The 16,839-nt window shown below is 41.3% G+C and overlaps 1 pseudogene; it reads left to right on the top strand.

Moving 5' to 3' along the window:
* The first annotated feature begins 8,548 nt into the window (after positions 1-8,548).
* Positions 8,549-9,280, top strand: LOC129150359 (transcription and mRNA export factor ENY2-like; annotated as a pseudogene).
* The last annotated feature ends 7,559 nt before the right edge of the window (positions 9,281-16,839 follow it).

The following is a 16,839-nucleotide window of genomic DNA, read 5'->3' as shown; positions in this document are numbered from 1 at the left end:
GCTACAGACCTCTGTGGATGGGACCTGGAAGCACCTGTCTCCACTTTCTCACTACTGCTCGCTCACTCAAATCTGCTTCTGTCCTCACCACTTCACTTAAGACTTCTTGTGTCGAAATTCAAAGAATAATTTTCCATTCTTATTTCTCTGCAACATGTGACACTATGCCTCTCCTTCCTTTTTTAGCCTTCTCCTTTGGCTTCAGCATTTTCTAGGATCTAGTGCCTAAGTTCTGGTCAGTAGTGTTCACCATGGTTTCAAACCCAGCTCTCTTCTATTCCACTCTTCATTTTCCCCTTGAAGGCTTCATCCATTCTTATGGCTCAACTATCTTTCCAAATCTCCATTTCCATACAAGTCTCACACTCATATTTCCAAGTGTCTGCTGGACAGCTCCACCTGGATAGCCTACCATCACTTCAAATTTAAAGAGTCCAAAATCAAACTCTTTATATTTACCCCACAAACGTGCTTGTCCCATGCATCCTGTCTCTGCAAATGGCATCACCCCAGAAATGAAGTTTCTCTCTCCCTTCCTTCTCCCCGCTCCCCCGCCCCTCAATTCAGCTGTTCACCAAATCCTGACGTTTACTTCCTTAACTACTCTCACATGATCCTCCTGCCATTCTGATGGCTCCTCTTGGTAGTGCAGACCCTTTAACTTTGCTCAAAGTATGTCAGTTCCGTGCTAGTCTCACAATTGCTGAGAAGATTCCTCTCATTTGGTCTGCTGGAATTGATAGGTGGTAAGAGACCCAGCTCAAACATCACCTTTCCCTTATATTCATTCATATGAATTCATCCATATGCATTTTTGATGCCTATTTTACACTAAATGCTGTGCAGAAGGCTAGGAACTTAAGACACAGACCATACCCACTCCCTAACCATAGAGAGATTAATTTCTGACCCACATCACAGTCTGCCTTGCTTAGCAGAGGTTCTCAAACAGGAGGAATCAGAATAATCTGGAGAACTTGTTAAAATACTGGTTGCTGAGCCCAGCTGGTGTGGCTCAATGGTTGAACATCGACCTATGAATCAGAAGGTCATGGTTTGATTCCCAGTCAGGGCACATGCCTGGTTGCAGGCTTGATCCCTAGTGTGGGGTGTGCATGAGGCAACTGAGCAATGATTCTCTCTCATTGATGCTTCTCTCTCTCTCTCTCCCTCTCCCTTCCTCTCTGACATCAATAAAAATATATTTAAAAAACAAAACACAGGTTGCTGAGCCCTACCTCCAGAATTTGTGATTCAATAGGTCTTGGGTGGGACCCAAGAATGTGCATCTATAATAATAAAAGCATAATATGCTAATTAGACCAGGCGTCCTCCTGGACAACCTTCTGGACGAAGCCGGGGCTGCGAGGGAAGGCCGGGTCCCGGGTGCCAGAGGGAAGATGGTGCTGGCAGCCAAGGGAAGGAAGGCCTACTCTTGCATGAATTTCATGCATCCGGCCTCTAGTTTCTAATAGTTTCCAGATGCGGTTGATGCTGCTAATCTGGGGACCACACTTTGAGAACTACTGCTCTACAGTATAAAGTTAAGAACAAAGACTTTAGAGCCAGTGTTTGGGTTTCAGCCCTGGTGCTGCCATTTACTAGCTGTGTAACACTAGGCAAATTACTTAACTTCTCTGTGTCTCGATTTCCTCCTCCCCCATTTTGAGAGGTGAAAAATAGTACCCACCTCATTGGGCTGTTGTTAATGCATATAAAAACCTTAGAATAGTGCCTGCTAGAATGTAGGCAAAGTGTTGGCTGCTATCAAAATTATCTGGCTCTTGCACTATATTCTAAGTTCTTTAAGAATAGAGACCATGTCAGATGCATTTCTGTTCTCCTGTGGTGCCTGGCACAAAGCTGTGCCTAGAATAATCAGTAAATCTGGGTTGATCTGAATCAAACAGATGGCATCAAAATATCCTCAAAAGTAGCAAGACCTTTTTACCTTGGTATAACTATGCTGCAAGCTCAGCATTCCATAAGAAGAATGTATCCCCTGTTCTAAATACCAAGCCTCACACTTAACTTTGTAGAAAGGCAATGGCCACTATTCTGACCCCTCTCCCAAGTGGCTAGCAGAGTCAAGCCTAGCCCTGGCCTCTCAGTGTCTTTCTGCAAAGTGTCTCCATTATCAGGGATTTCACTCTTGGCTAGGCAAAGTGGTAGAATATAAAGGGAATCCAGATGCATTTTGCTTTTTTATGCTGACCAGCTGCTTGCAGTAATTCTTGATGTACTTTCCCAGGAAGCTATTTGCTCCTTGTGTTTCTAGTTTAATCCTTGCATCTCAGTCCATAGCTGACTCAAACCCAAGGGTCTCTGTTTCATGGGCCAGAGCCCAGGTCTTTCCACTTTTACACTTTCTCTACATCCAGAGCTTCCTGGTCCCAAAACAAAAATGGCCTGGAAACAAAGAAAAACACTGCATCTCCATCTATATTTTCCTTTTCTTAATATTTAAAAAACAGCCTGGGCCTGGCTAGTGTGGTTCGGAGGTTGAGCGTCAACTTATGAACCAGGGGTCAAGGTTTGATTCCCAGTCAAGGCACATGCCTGGGTTGCGGGCTAGATCCCCAGTAGGGGGCGTGCAGGAGGCAGCCAATCAATGATTCTCTCTCATCATTGGTGTTCCTATCTCTCCCTCTCCCTTCCTCTCTGAAGTCAATAAAAATACATTTAAAAAAAAAAATAAATAAACAGCCTGGGAACAATAAAATCAAGGTAGTAACAAAGACATAAAATAGTCCTGGCCAGTTTTGCTCAGTAGAGTGTCGACCAGCAGGGTCACGGGTTAGATTCCCAGTCAAGGGCATGTATCTTGGTTGCAGGTTTGATCCTCAGTCCTGGATGTGGTACAAGCAGGAGGTAACCAACCAATGTGTTTCTCTCACGTGAATGTTTCTTTGCTCCCTCGCCATCCCTTCCACTCTCTAAAAATCAAAGGAAAAAATATCCACTCCTCGGGTGAGGGTTAAAAAAACAACAACACACACACACACACACACACACACACATACGTGTGTGTGTGTGTGTGTGTGTGTGTGTGTGTATATACAACAAATTAACAAATTATATATGCAACTCTCATGAAATGAACCACTGACAGCTCTTGCATGCACCATCTCTTTTTATCTATAATAAATGTATTATATTTCAGAAGATAATTTTAAAAATCAGAAATCATGAACAACGGAGTTAATAAATGTCAGATGGCACTCTGAAAAGACATGAAATTGGTAGGCTTTATAAAATTACTTTTTTGAAAATTGAGGTATAATTGACATAATAAACTGCAAGTATATAAAGCAGTGGTTCTCAACCTTTCTAATGCCACCACCCTTTAATACAGTTCTTCATGTTGTGGTGACCCCCAACCATAAAATTATTTTCGTTGCTACTTCATAGCTGTAATTTTGCTACTGTTAAATGAATCATAATGTAAATATCTGTGTTTTCCGATGGTCTTAGGCGACCCTGCTAGCGGTTCTCAACTGCTGCTGTAGAGCCTAAGACCATCGGAAAACACCGATATTTACATTATGATTCATTAACAGTAGCAAAATTACAGTTATGAAGTAGCAATGAAAATAATTTTATGGTTGGGGGTCACCACAACATGAGGAACTGTATTAAAGGGTGGCGGCATTAGAAAGGTTGAGAACCACTGATATAAAGTGTACAATATAATCAATTCTAACATATGTATCAACCTGTGAAACATCACAAGACAGTGAACAAATCTATCACTCCCAAATTTTAAAACTCATCACAGAAATTTAATAAACACAAGGGAATTTTTATATAACTATAATTAATTTGGAACCCTGTGTAAAATTACTTTTTTTTCTTTAAAAAATTCAAAAGAAAATATGCAAAACAAGGATTAAGCAACAATTAAGGAGGACATTGAGAAAGTTATCAAAAATGACCAAAGAACACCTGACCCAGAAGATTTACTGTTTAATATTTCCAGCCATTCCTGAAAGAGATAATTCTGTTCCATGTTATATGCATGGTTTTAGAATATGAGAAAGGTCCTGGCATGATAACTCAGTTGCTTAGAGCATCATCTCATTACACCAAGGTTGTGGCTTTGATCCTTAGTCAGGACACATATAAGAATCAACCAATGAATGCATGAATAAGTAGAACAACAAAAATTGGTATCTCTCTCTTTCTTCTTTCTTTCTCTCTAAAGTCAATCAATAAAAAATTTTTAAAAAGAAAGAGATCAATTTGTTATTCCACTTATTTATGCATTCATTGGTTGGTTCTTGTATGTGCCCTGACTGGAAATTAAACCTGCAACCTTGGCATATCGGGACAAATCTCTAACCAACTAGTTACCCAGCCAGGGCTCTCTTTCTAAAAAAAAAAAATCAATAAATAGAATATGGAAAAAAGGGGAATTTTTATAATTTGTTCATAATAGCAGATAAAGAGCCTTATCTCTTATTAAATGATGGTATTACAAAAAGAGATCTCAGAACTATGGATGCAAAATTCACAAGTCCAACACTAGCATATAGAATTATATTACAGATTAATTAAAATTATGATGATAATAGCTAACATTATTAAGTGTTTACTTAATATTAAGTGCCAGGCACTGTTCCAAACTTTACATATGTTAACTCCAACCTCACAAAATTCCTGGCGCATCATAGAATAAATAGGTAGGCTTCAACTGAGAGCAATAGATAAATAACCAGAACAGGCAGGGACTGTTATTTTAAAACCTGTAGCATTTAATCAGTAATAACTAATTATACACTATAATAATAAAATACTCAATTCAAAATACTTAGAAATAAACTTTATGAGATATTTGTGATCTATGAGAAAATCTATAAGAATCAATAAGACATATTTAAAAAGCCTGAGTTAAGATCACACTCATATGTGGAATCTAAGTAACAAAATAAACTGATGAACAGAGTGGATCCAAAGACATAGATGCATGGAACAGAGTGGGAAATCTCAGAGGGAAGGCAGGGGAGGGTGGATGGGTGGCAGGTAATCAACCAAAGACCTTGTATGCATATATGCATAATCTGGACACAGACAATAGGGTGCTGAAGGCCTGGGGGGCAGGCAGGGGCGGTATAGAGGGGGTAAATGAGGGGGAAAGGGGGACATATGTAATAATTTCAACAATAAATAATTTTTAAAATATATTTTATTGATTTTTTTTACACAGAGGAAGAGAGAGGGATAGAGAGTTAGAAACATCGATGATAGAGAAACACCAATCAGCTGCCTCCCGCACAACCCCTACTGGGGATGTGCCCGCAACCAAGGCACATGCCCTTGACCAGAATCGAACCTGGGACCCTTCAGTCCACAGGCCGACGCTCTATCCACCGAGCCAAGCCGGTTTCGGCAATAAATAATTTTTTTTTAAAGCCTGAGTTAAGTAAAGAGGGAGGCCAAGTTCCGAGATGGAAAAACCAACTAATGTAATAATGTCTGTTGGACCCTTGAAACTCCAACCCCAAGTTCTGAGAACTAGCATCAGCTATTGCCACCCATCACAAGTATTATGCTCAAGAAATACAAAGAAACAAGAATGGATGAGAACCAGTCTCTACCAACTAAGAAGAGACAAATATATATATTAGTGCTATCCAATAGAAACATCATACAGGATAGATATGTAATTTTAGGTATTTTAGTAGCCACATTATAAAAAGGGAAAAGGGAAACAGGAAATTAAATTTAATAATATATTACTTAACCTCAAAATATTATCATTTCAACATGTCATCAATATAAAAATTATGAATATTTTACATTCTTTGTATATAGTCTTTGAAATATGGTGTGTATTTTACACTCATGGTACATCCACCTCAATTCACACTAGCAACATTTCAAGTGGCTACTGTACTGGAGAGCACAGATGCTGATTTCAATGTAATTTTGAATATAATAATAGAGGCAAGCCCAGTCCGTGTGCTCAGTGGTTGAGCATCAACCTATGAACCAGGAGGTCACGGTTCAATTCTCAGTCAGGATTGTGGGCTCAATCCCCAAATAGGGGGTATGCAGGAGGAAGTCAGTCAATGATTTTCTCTCATCATTGATGTTTCTATCTCTCTCTCCTGCTTCCTTCCTCTCTGAAATCAATAAAAAAAATATTTAAAAAAGAAATAACAGAGGCAAGCATGGGAACTAAAAGGAGGTATGTCTAACCCATGGGAACTAAAAGGAGGTATGTCTAACCCAGTCTGGAGTACTCAGGGTAGGTTTCCTAGAAGAGATACCTACTTAAAAAGGCCTGAGAGGATGAGCAGGAATTGGCCAGGCAAAAGATGGGAACAAGGCATACCAAGCAGCGTTAGCAGAGATTATGAAGGTGAATAACCCCACATATGCCAGGAACTATCAATTGTGATATTCTAGCATAAAGAAGGAAGCAAGAAACAGTGAGAAGATGCTAGAAGAAGTACACCATGCCCAAATCTGCCCACTCTCACCCCTGCCCAAACCAGCCAAGGGTCAGCAGGGGGAGGGACAGGAGGAGCTGTCCCTGGTTCTGACACCCAAAGCAAGTTCACAAGTATAGTTCCACCCAGGCTGGAACTGAACTGACCCAAATCAAGCCTATTTCCCGGGTCTTCTGCAACACACATGAGGACCCAAAACCCTAAACTTGGCCAGGCTCCATTATTTTTTTTTATTGTATTACATGCTCAATGATCAAGAGATTGTAATGGAACTGTACATTGGCATTTTATATCAGTATATTCCTTTGGAAAGCAATGTGGCAATATTTAACAACAGCCATATTGTGTTCCTGTGCTTTGATTTATAATTCCATCTAGCTACATACTGAAACACTTGAAATCAGAAAAACCTGGGTCAAATATCAGCTCTACCACAAGTGGACATGTAACCTTGATCAAGCCATAGTCTCATTATGAATTGTCATTTCCCCATTCATAGAAATCACACAGAATTGTGAGAAGATTAAATTAATTAATGAATGGTAAAGGCCAAACACAGCAATTAGCCCTTATAGGTGCTGAATACATGATAATTCCCATGGTCTTTTGATATGCTCATTTTCTTTCTACATAATCTCAATCATTATCATAGCTTTACTTTCCTTTAATAGTAAATAAAAATAGAAAATGAAGAGGAGAGCCAATCAATCATACCCTTTTTTTAAACAAAATATATTTTTATTGATTTCAGAGAGGAAGGGAGAGGGAGAGATAGAAACATCAATGATGAGAGAGAATCAGTGACCGGCTGCCTCCCATGCACAGTGGGGGATCAAGCCCACAACCCAGGTATGTGCCCTTGTCCGTAATCGAACCCAGGACCCTTCAGTCCGCAGGCCGACACTCCATCATTCACTGAGCCAAACCAGCCAGGGTGGTCATACCCTTTTTAAAGGGAAGACACTAATATCCCTATCGCCATCTAAGTTGGGCTACAAGAGCCACCCACTAATAGGTTTCTGGCTTGAGCAAGTCAGAGGTTGGTACCATATCCTGAGATTAAAAACACTAAAGGAGGAGCAAGTTTGGGAAGAAAGACAATGACTGCAAAATATTCTACTACAGTTGTCTCATACATGGTTGAATATATGATGTGAAAACAAGAAAAGATGTTTCACTTAAAGCTCCATATTTAAGAGTTAAAAGTGTAGATAGTAACTAGAGCTATAGGCATCAATGAGAACTAGCAAAGCGGGTGTGTTGCATGAAGAGAGAATAAAGACAAAACCCTAAAAAACATCACTTGCCCTAGCCAGTTTGACTCAGTGGATAGCGCCTCAGCCTGGGGACCAAAGGGTCCTGAAATTAGTCAGGTTCCCCTCCACCCAGGCCCTGGTCAGGGCATGTGCAGGAGGCAACCAATCAATGTGTTTCTCTCATGTCGATATTTCTCTCTGTCTTTCACTCTCTCTAAAAACCAATGGAAAAATATCCTCGGGTGAGGTTTTAAAAAAAAACACACCAAAAAAACAAAATACCCCATATAAAAATGGTAATAAAATCCTGTGTATTCTGACTCCTAATATATTAGTCTCTACTTTTCTATATCCCTACTGCTATTATCCAAGTCTAGGTTACCACTAACTCTTGCCTGAACAAGTGCAACAGCCCCCTAACTCCCTAACTCTAGTCTTATACTCTTAGATACATCCTCTAATTGCATCAGGGTGATCTTTCCAAAATACAAATATATATTCGTTCATTCAACAAACATTTACTAAATGCCTACCAGTTGTGAACAAAGCAGACATGTATTTCCTTGCTCTTACAAAGAATACAGTGATAGACAATAAACAAATTTAAAAAAACCCAAAATATATTCCAAGATAAGTGCTTTGGAAAAAAAAAAAAGAATGGGATGCTGTAAGTCAGAATAAGAGGATAATTGGAAATGGTGACTATATCAGTGGTAAAAAAAGATGAAGGTCAAGTCCAGGCAGATGACAAGTGTGGTAGGAAACAGACTTCAGCACATGAATCATTTCCACAAGAATCATTTCGTTGATGAGAAGGGACAGCCCTCACCTGCTACGATGGTGGTTAGCAAGAGAAACAAAGAGATGCAGATGAGAGCAGCAATTAACCAAGAGTTAATAGACACTGTAGGAAGGGAATGCCTCAAAGAGTTGCTAAGAGCTAAATTAATTCAATGTGGCTGAAAGGATCAACTGAAGGCACACTGTAAAGAGGTAATTAAAGAGAAAGAACTAGAACACATTACTGTTGATGACATGGTGGCTGAAATCACACCATAAGGAAGAGTCCTGGTACCTGACAGTGTAAAGAAGGAGCTTCTGCCCGGCCGGCATGGCTCGGTGGTTGAGCATCGACCTGTGAACCAGGAGGTCACAGTTTGATTCCGGGTCAGGGCATGTTTGGGTTGTGGGCTTGATCCCAAGTGTGGGGGGTGCGGGAGGCAGCCGATTGATGACACTCTCTCCTCATTGATGTTTCTATCTCTCCGTCCCTCTCTCTTCCTCTGTGAAATAAATTAAAAAAAAATTTTTTTAAAAAAGGTGCTTCTACAAAAAAAAAGAACATCCCTAGCCGGTGCTCAGTGGTTAGAGTGCCGGCCCATGGACTGAAGGGTCACAGATTTGATTCTGGTCAAGGGCATCTCTCTCTCTCTCTCTCTCTCGCTCTCTCTCTCTCTCTCTCCCCCCCGCCTTCCATTTTCTCTAAAAATCAATGGAAAAAATATCCTTGGGTAAGGATTAACAACAACAAAAATAAGAACATTCCTTGCTCAGCATTCCAGACTTTAAGATTGAATTAGATTGTGTTGTTTTGTGGTTTTATTTCTGAAAGTACAACCTGCCATAAATTAGAAATTGATTTCCCAATAAAATCCTTTTATTTTTGAGGGGGGGTGGTTAATCCTCACCTGAGGATATTTTTTCCATTGCTTTTTAAGAAAGAGTGGGAGCCAAAACCAGTTTCGCTCAGTGGATGGAGCGTCGGCCTGCGGACTGAAGGGTCCCAGGTTCGATTCTGGTCAAGGGCATGTACCTTGGTTGCAGGCACATCCCCAGTGGGGGGTGTGCAGGAGGCAGCTGATCGATGTTTCTCTCTCATCAATGTTTCTAACTCTCTATCCCTCTCCCTTCCTCTCTGTAAAAAATCAATAAAATATATTTGAAAAATAATAATACTACATCCTTAGTTAAAAAAAAAAAGAAAGAGTGGGAAGGAGGGAGGGAGGGAGAGAGAGAAAGGGAGAGAGAGAAACATCAATGGGAGAGAGCCACATCGACTGATTGCCACCCCTATAAGCCCCAATAAGGGGTGGGGAGTGAACCAAAACCCAGATATGTGCCCTTGACCAGGAATCAAACCCAGATCCTTCAGTGTGCAGACGGATACTCTAATCATTTTGGCCAGGGCCAAAATGAAATCCTTTTTTGCATGATGGTATACAGTTTTTTGATTAAGGTATCACATATTTGTCCTCATCCCCCCATTCCCATCCCACACCCCTCCCCACGCATGCCCCCACCCCCCTGTTGTCCTTAACCACTGGTTAGGCTCATATGCATGCACACAAGTCCTTTGGTTGATCTCTCCCCTCATGAATAACATTTTAACCCTTTGCACTCGCTTGCTTTTTTCTCGATTCCCTTATTCTAATGCTAACCGTGTCGAGTCACACTCGACATCCGAGTGCAAAAGGTTAAAAAAAGCTAAAATACTGTTCCAGCATGCAAGCTAGGAGGTGGGGTGATAAGACTTAGAGTTAAAGTGTCCTAAAGGTTCTTGTACTTTTTAGGACAAGGATAAAGGTATTGATTCACGTAGACTTTGGTAAGCAAACATGATAAAACTCAAAAAAAAGCTATTAAATGAATAGAAAAAGTCCCTGGCCAGCATGGCTCAGTGGTTGAATGTCAACCCATGAACCAGGAAGTCAGCGTTCAATTCCTAGCCAGGGCACATGCCCAGGTTGCAGGCTCAATCCCCAGTAGAGGGCATGCAGGAAGCAGCTGATCAATGATTCTCTTCCATCACTGATGTTTCTCCCTGTCCCTTCCTCTCTCTGAAATCAATTAAAAAACAAAACAAGGTGAGGAATTTGTCCTATTAAGTCTTATTACAAAAATGTGGTAATTAAGACAGTGAGGTAAGTGGCCGAGAGTTAAATTGGCTAGTAAAACAAAATACAGAGTCTGGAAACAATATAGAGTCTGGGAACAATGACAAAGGTGGCAATGCAGACCACTAGGCAAAGGACAAACTAATTAATAATGGAACTGGGAAAACAGATTATCTATGTGGAAAAATATAAAATCTGAGTCCTATCTCACCTCACACACAAAAATCAATTCTGGTGAAATGCAAGTCTTGAAAAACATTAATATATATGTATATATGTGTGTGTGTATATATATATATATATATGCAACTTGAGATGGGAAAGAACCACAACCATAACATACTAACCAAAAACATACTAAGCTTTAAAAAATAAAAAGACCGTCATTTCAACTAGATTAAAATTAAGAATTTAAATTTGCCCTAGCTGGTTTGGCTCAGTGGATAGAGTGTCGGCCTGCGGACTGAAAGGTCCCGGGTTCCATTCTGGTCAAGGGCATAAGCCCGGGTTGCGGGCTCGATCCCAATGGAGATCATCTCTCTCATCATTGATGTTTTTATATCTCTCTCCCTCTTCCTTCCTCTCTGAAATCAATTAAAAAAATACATATTTTTAAAAAAGAATTTAGATTCATCAAAAGATATTACAAAGAAAGTAAAGACAAAGCAAAAATCAGTATTTACAATACAAATAACCATCAAATTATAAGTATCCAATATTTATTAAGAACATGTAAAAATTTAAGAAAAACAGATAATTATATATTTTTTAAACTAGAGGCCCGGTGCACAAAATTCGTGCACGGTGTGTGTGTGTGTGTGTGTGTGTGTGTGTGTGTGTGTCCCTCAGCCCAGCCTTCACCCTCTCCAATCTGGGACCCCTCGTGGGATCAGGCCTAAATGGGCAGTCGGACATTCCTCTCACAATCCAGGACTGCTGGCTCCCAACCGCTCGACTGCCTGCCTGATTGCCCCTAACCGCTTCTGCCTGCCAGCCTGATCACCCCCTAACCACTCCCCTGCCAGCCTGATCAATGCCTACCTGCTCCCCTGCCTACCCGATTGCCCCTAACTGCCCTCCCCTGCTGGCCTGGTCACCCCTAACTGCCCTCCCCTGCAGGTCCAGTCCCCCCCAACTGCCCTTCCCTGCAGGCACGTTCCCCCCCAACTGCCCTCCCCTGCAGGCCCGGTCTCCCCCAACTGCCCTTCCCTGCAGGCCTGGTCTCCCCCAACTGCCCTCCCTTGCAGGCCTGGTCCCTCCCAACCTCCCTCCCCTGCTGGCCTGATAGCCCACAACTGCCCTCCCAAGCCAGCCATCTTGTGGTGGGGCCATCTTGTGTCCACATGGGGGCAGCCATCTTGTGTGTTGGAGTGATGGTCAATTTGCATAGTTCCTCTTTATTATATAGGATAGCTTTTTAGTACCCAGAAAAAAAATGCTCAGCACAGTGAGAAGGAAAAAGAAACAAAGAAAAAAAACACACATACCAACTCATGTAAGAGCACATCCTGGTAAAACTCCAAATTTTGAGGGGGGAAAAAGAGATCTTAGAAGCTTCCTATCAGAGCACTTAGCAAACTTTTTTGTTATTGATTCTTTTACCTGTTTTATGTGAGGGCAGGGAAAATGTCCACCTTCCTCACGAATACCACCAGCGCCAAAGTGCCTGGAAAAGGGAAGGTGCATAGTATTTATTGAACCAATGTCATGTAATTTTTGAAACTACACCCCATCTATACCCTCGGAAATACCTCCTTATTGATGATGGGCATTTTAGGGCTGACAAAGTCATTGCATCAATTAAAAGGATGAATCCGAAAATGAATACCAATTTTTTTTTTGTTAATCCTCACCTGAGGATATTTTTTCCATTCATTTTTAGAGAGAGTGGAATGGGGGGAGGGGAGATAAGACGGGAGAGAGAGAGAGAGAGAGAGAGAGAGAGAGAGAGAGAGAGAGAGAGAGACATCGATGTGAGAGAGACACATCGATCGACTGGTTGTGCACGACAGGGGCCTGGATGGAACCTGAAACCCAGGAATCGAACCCGCGACCCTTCGGTGTGCGGGCTGAGGAGGCTCTAGCAACTGCGGCACACCGGCTAGGCCTACCAAATTTGTTTAGATTTCAATTACGCTTTCCAAGCAAGTCCTCAGGGTTTGAAGTCGAAAAGGCCTAGATCTGAACCCTGGTCTGACTTACAAGAGCCGTGACTGAGATTTCTCAACCCCTTCAACAAAAGTTTACTGACCAGAGACCAATCTGGAGGCAAGGGTGCTTGCAGGGAAGGGACACTTGGGCGATAAGTACGAAATAGTCCTTTCCCTCCTGAGTTCATGACTGAACAGACACAAGAAAACAAAAATTACCACAGCTTCCCCACGGGTTGTTCCCTACCCTTTCGAGCCCATTTTCCCCACAGCTTCAAAATATTGTTTCAAAGTGAACACCGCTGCAACTTACTTGCTTCATTACAGAGTCGTTCAGTGCTTCCCTGTGCCCTCAGGAGAAATGGCCATCGAGTTCTGTGAGACAATCCCGCAGGAGCGATGAGCGAGCGCGCCTGGCCTCGCGGGCCTCCTTCTCACTATGGCGTCCTACCCGGGCTACACAGGCCTCAGCCACGCCTCCCAACAAGGATCTGATTGGGGAGCGTGGAGGGAGGACTGAGCATGCGCGACTTAGCTCCTCCCCCATGCCTGATTTCACATCCTCAGGCCCACGGAAAGCTTGCCTTCTTGCTTCTCCCCAGTCCTCCAATTCAACTGAGGTTTAAATGACATTCAGTAAATTTCACATATTTAAAGTGTGCAATCTGATAAGTTTTGACATAGGCATACACGTGTGAACCCATCACTACAATCAAGATAATGAATAAGCCCTGGCCGGGGGGCTCATTGGTTGGAACACTGTCCAGTAAGCCAAAAGGTTCATACCGGGTCTGGGCACTATCTAGGCTGCGGGTTTGGTCCCCAGTTGGGTACATACGGGAGGCAACTGATGGATATTTTTCTCTCACATGGATGTTTCTCTCCCTTCCCCTCTTTCAGAAAATCAATAAAAACATATCTTCAGGTGATGATTAATATGTGTGTGTGTGTGTGTGTGTGTGTGTGTGTGTGCATGTGATAATGAACATATCCATCGCCCTCAAAAGTTTCCTTCTGTTCCTTTGTAGTTCTGCCTCTTTTCTGTCACCATAGACCAGTTTTTATTTTCTAGTATTTTATATATCCGGAATAAATTCATTTTTTGGCTGCTTCTCTCACCAAAATTATTTTGAGATTCACCCATGTTGTGTGTATCAATAGTTCATTGCTATATATATATATGTTTTTTGTTTGTTTGTTTTTAGGGAGGAAGGGAGAAGGAGAAAGAGATAGACACATTAATGATGAGAGATTCATTGATCAGTTGCCTTCTACACCTTCCCTACTGGGGATAGAGGTTGCATATACTCTGACCGGTAATCTGACCACGACCTCCTGGTTCATGGGTTGACACTCAACCACTGAGCCACACCAGAGGGGCAGTTCATTGGTTTGTAATGTTGAATAGCAATCCATTAAATTAATATGCAACTATTTTATTCATTCATTCACATGTCAATGGGCATTTGGGCTGTTTTCAGTATGAGGTCACTGCAAATAAAACTACTAGTATGAACATTTGGACATTTGGACATTTGCTTAGGTAAACATCTAGGAGTGGAATGAGTGGGTTTTATGGTAAGTGCATAACTTTTATTTATTTATCTATATTATTGATTGAATTTTGAGAGAGGAGAGAGAGACATCCTCAATTTGTTGTTCCACTTTTTTATACATTCATTGGTTGCTTCTTGTATGTGCCCTGGCCGGAAATTGAACCTGTAATCTTGGCACATTGGGAGGATGCTCTAACCAACAGAGCTACCTAGTCAGGGCAAACAGTTTTCCTGATAAGTTTACATTCTCTCAGGAGAGTATGAGAATTATAGCTGCTCCACATCCTCCCAAATACTTGGTATGCTCAGTCTTTTTAATTTTAGTCTTCCAATGGGAGTATGATGATATCTCATTTTGGTTTCAATTTACACTTCCTAAATGACAAATTATGTTCAGCATGTTTTCAAATGCTTATTTTGTCTTTTGTATATTTTCTTAGATGAAGTGTCTCTTCAAATATTTTAACCATTTTTTACATTGGATTGTCTTATTAAATTGTAAGAATTCTTCATATATTCTATATACTAGTCCTTTATCAGATATATATTTTATAAATACTTTCTTTCAGGTATGGCTTGCCTCTTCATTTTCATAGCAGTATCTTTTTTTAAAAATATATTTTATTGATTTTTTTACAAAAAGGAAGGGAGAGGGATAGAGAGTTAGAAACATTGATGAGAGAGAAACATCCATCAGCTGCCTTCTGCACACCTCCTACTGGGGATGTGCCTGCAACCCAGGTACATGCCCTTGACCGGAATCGAACCTGGGACCTTTCAGTCCGCAGGCCGACGCTCTATCCACTGAGCCACACCGGTCAGGGCAGCAGTATCTTTTGAGAAGCAAAACATTTTAATTTTAATGAAATCCAATTTATTAACATTTTTCATTTACAGTTAATGCTTTTTGTATTATATTTTGAAAATCTTTTTTAAAATATTTTTATTGACTTTTAGAGAGAGAGGAAGAAAGAGGGAGGGATAGAAACATTAATGATGAGAGAGAATCATTGATTGGCTGCCTCCTGCACACCCCCTACTGGGAATCGAGCCCGAAACCTGTGTATGTGCCCTTGACCAGAATCGAACCCAGGACCCTTCAGTCCGCAGGCCGACGGTCTATCCACTGAGCTAACGCAGCTAGGGCGCTATTTTTATTTTTAAAAACTTTACCAAACTCAAAGTCATTAAGATTTTCTTCCATGTTTTCTTCTATAAGTGTTATAGATTTTGCTTGTACGTTTAGGTCTATGGTTCATTTTGAGCTATTTTTTAAAAATATTTTTTTTATTAATTTCAGAGGGGAAGGGAAAGGGAGAGAGAGAGAGACAGAAACATCAATGATGAGAGAGAATCATTGACCGGCTGCCTCCTGCATGCTCCCCCACGGGGGATCAAGCCCACAACCCAGGCACGTGCCCTGACCTGGAATCGAACTGTGACCTCCTGGTTCATAGGTCAACCCTCAACCACTGAGCCATGCTGACTGGGCACATTTTGAGCTATTTTTGTACATGGTGAGAAGTAAAGGTCTAGGTTGTTGTTGTTGTTGTGTGTGTGTTTGTACAAAGCTATCCATTGTCCCCATTACATTGGCTTGGCACTTGTGTTGAAAATTACTTAGCCATATTTGTATGGGTCTATTTCTGGACTCTGTTCTGTTCCATATACCTATCTGTCTCTATCTTTATGCCCATATCACACATTCTTGATTATAGTAGCTTTATAATAAGTCATGAAATCAGGTAGTGAAGTTGTTATCTATTTATTGCTGAATAACAAATGACCACAAATTTGAAGGTTTAAAACAATACACATCTATTGTCTCACAGTATCTGTAGGTCAAGAGTTCAGGCATAGCCCTGGCCAGTGTTACTCAGTTGTTAGAGTGCTGGCCTGTGCACTGAAGGGTCACAGGTTTGATTCCCGGTCAAGGGCACATACCTGGGTTGCAAGTTTGGTCCCCAGGCCCAATAGGGGTATGTGTGGGAGGCAACCATAATAGATGTGTCTCTCTCACATTGATATTCTCTCTCTCCCTTCCTCCCTCCCACACTCTCTATAAGTCAAAGGAAAAATATCCTCAGGTGAAGATTAACACACACACACACACACACACACACACACACACACACACCAAAGAGTCTGGGCATAGCTTAGTTAGAGCCTCTGTTTATCATCTCACTGGCTATAATCAAAGTGTAGGCCAGAGCTGGCTTCTTATCTGGAGGCTTGACTAGGAAAAAATCCACTTTTTGTTAGTAGCGTTCAGTTCACTGCAGCTGTATAACTGAGAGCTTCTAGTTTTTGTTGGCTGGCAGCTAGAAGCTGCTCTCAACTCCTAGAGGCCCCTTACAATTCTCTGCCACCTGGACATCCCCAACAGAACCATAAAGGAGAGTGAGAAAGGGAGAGAGCCAGAGAAAGAGAAAAGGACTTTAGAGTGAGTCTGCTAGAAGGACAGTCTTATCTAACTTAATGTAATCAAAAAATTACATCTCATCACCTTTACCATATTTTATTGGTTA

Source organism: Eptesicus fuscus, chromosome 9 (assembly GCF_027574615.1).
Source record: "Eptesicus fuscus isolate TK198812 chromosome 9, DD_ASM_mEF_20220401, whole genome shotgun sequence".
NCBI classification, from domain to species: Eukaryota; Metazoa; Chordata; class Mammalia; order Chiroptera; family Vespertilionidae; genus Eptesicus; species Eptesicus fuscus.
The sequence above is the reverse complement of the archived record's forward strand: the minus strand, read 5'-3'. Positions and strand labels throughout refer to the sequence as shown.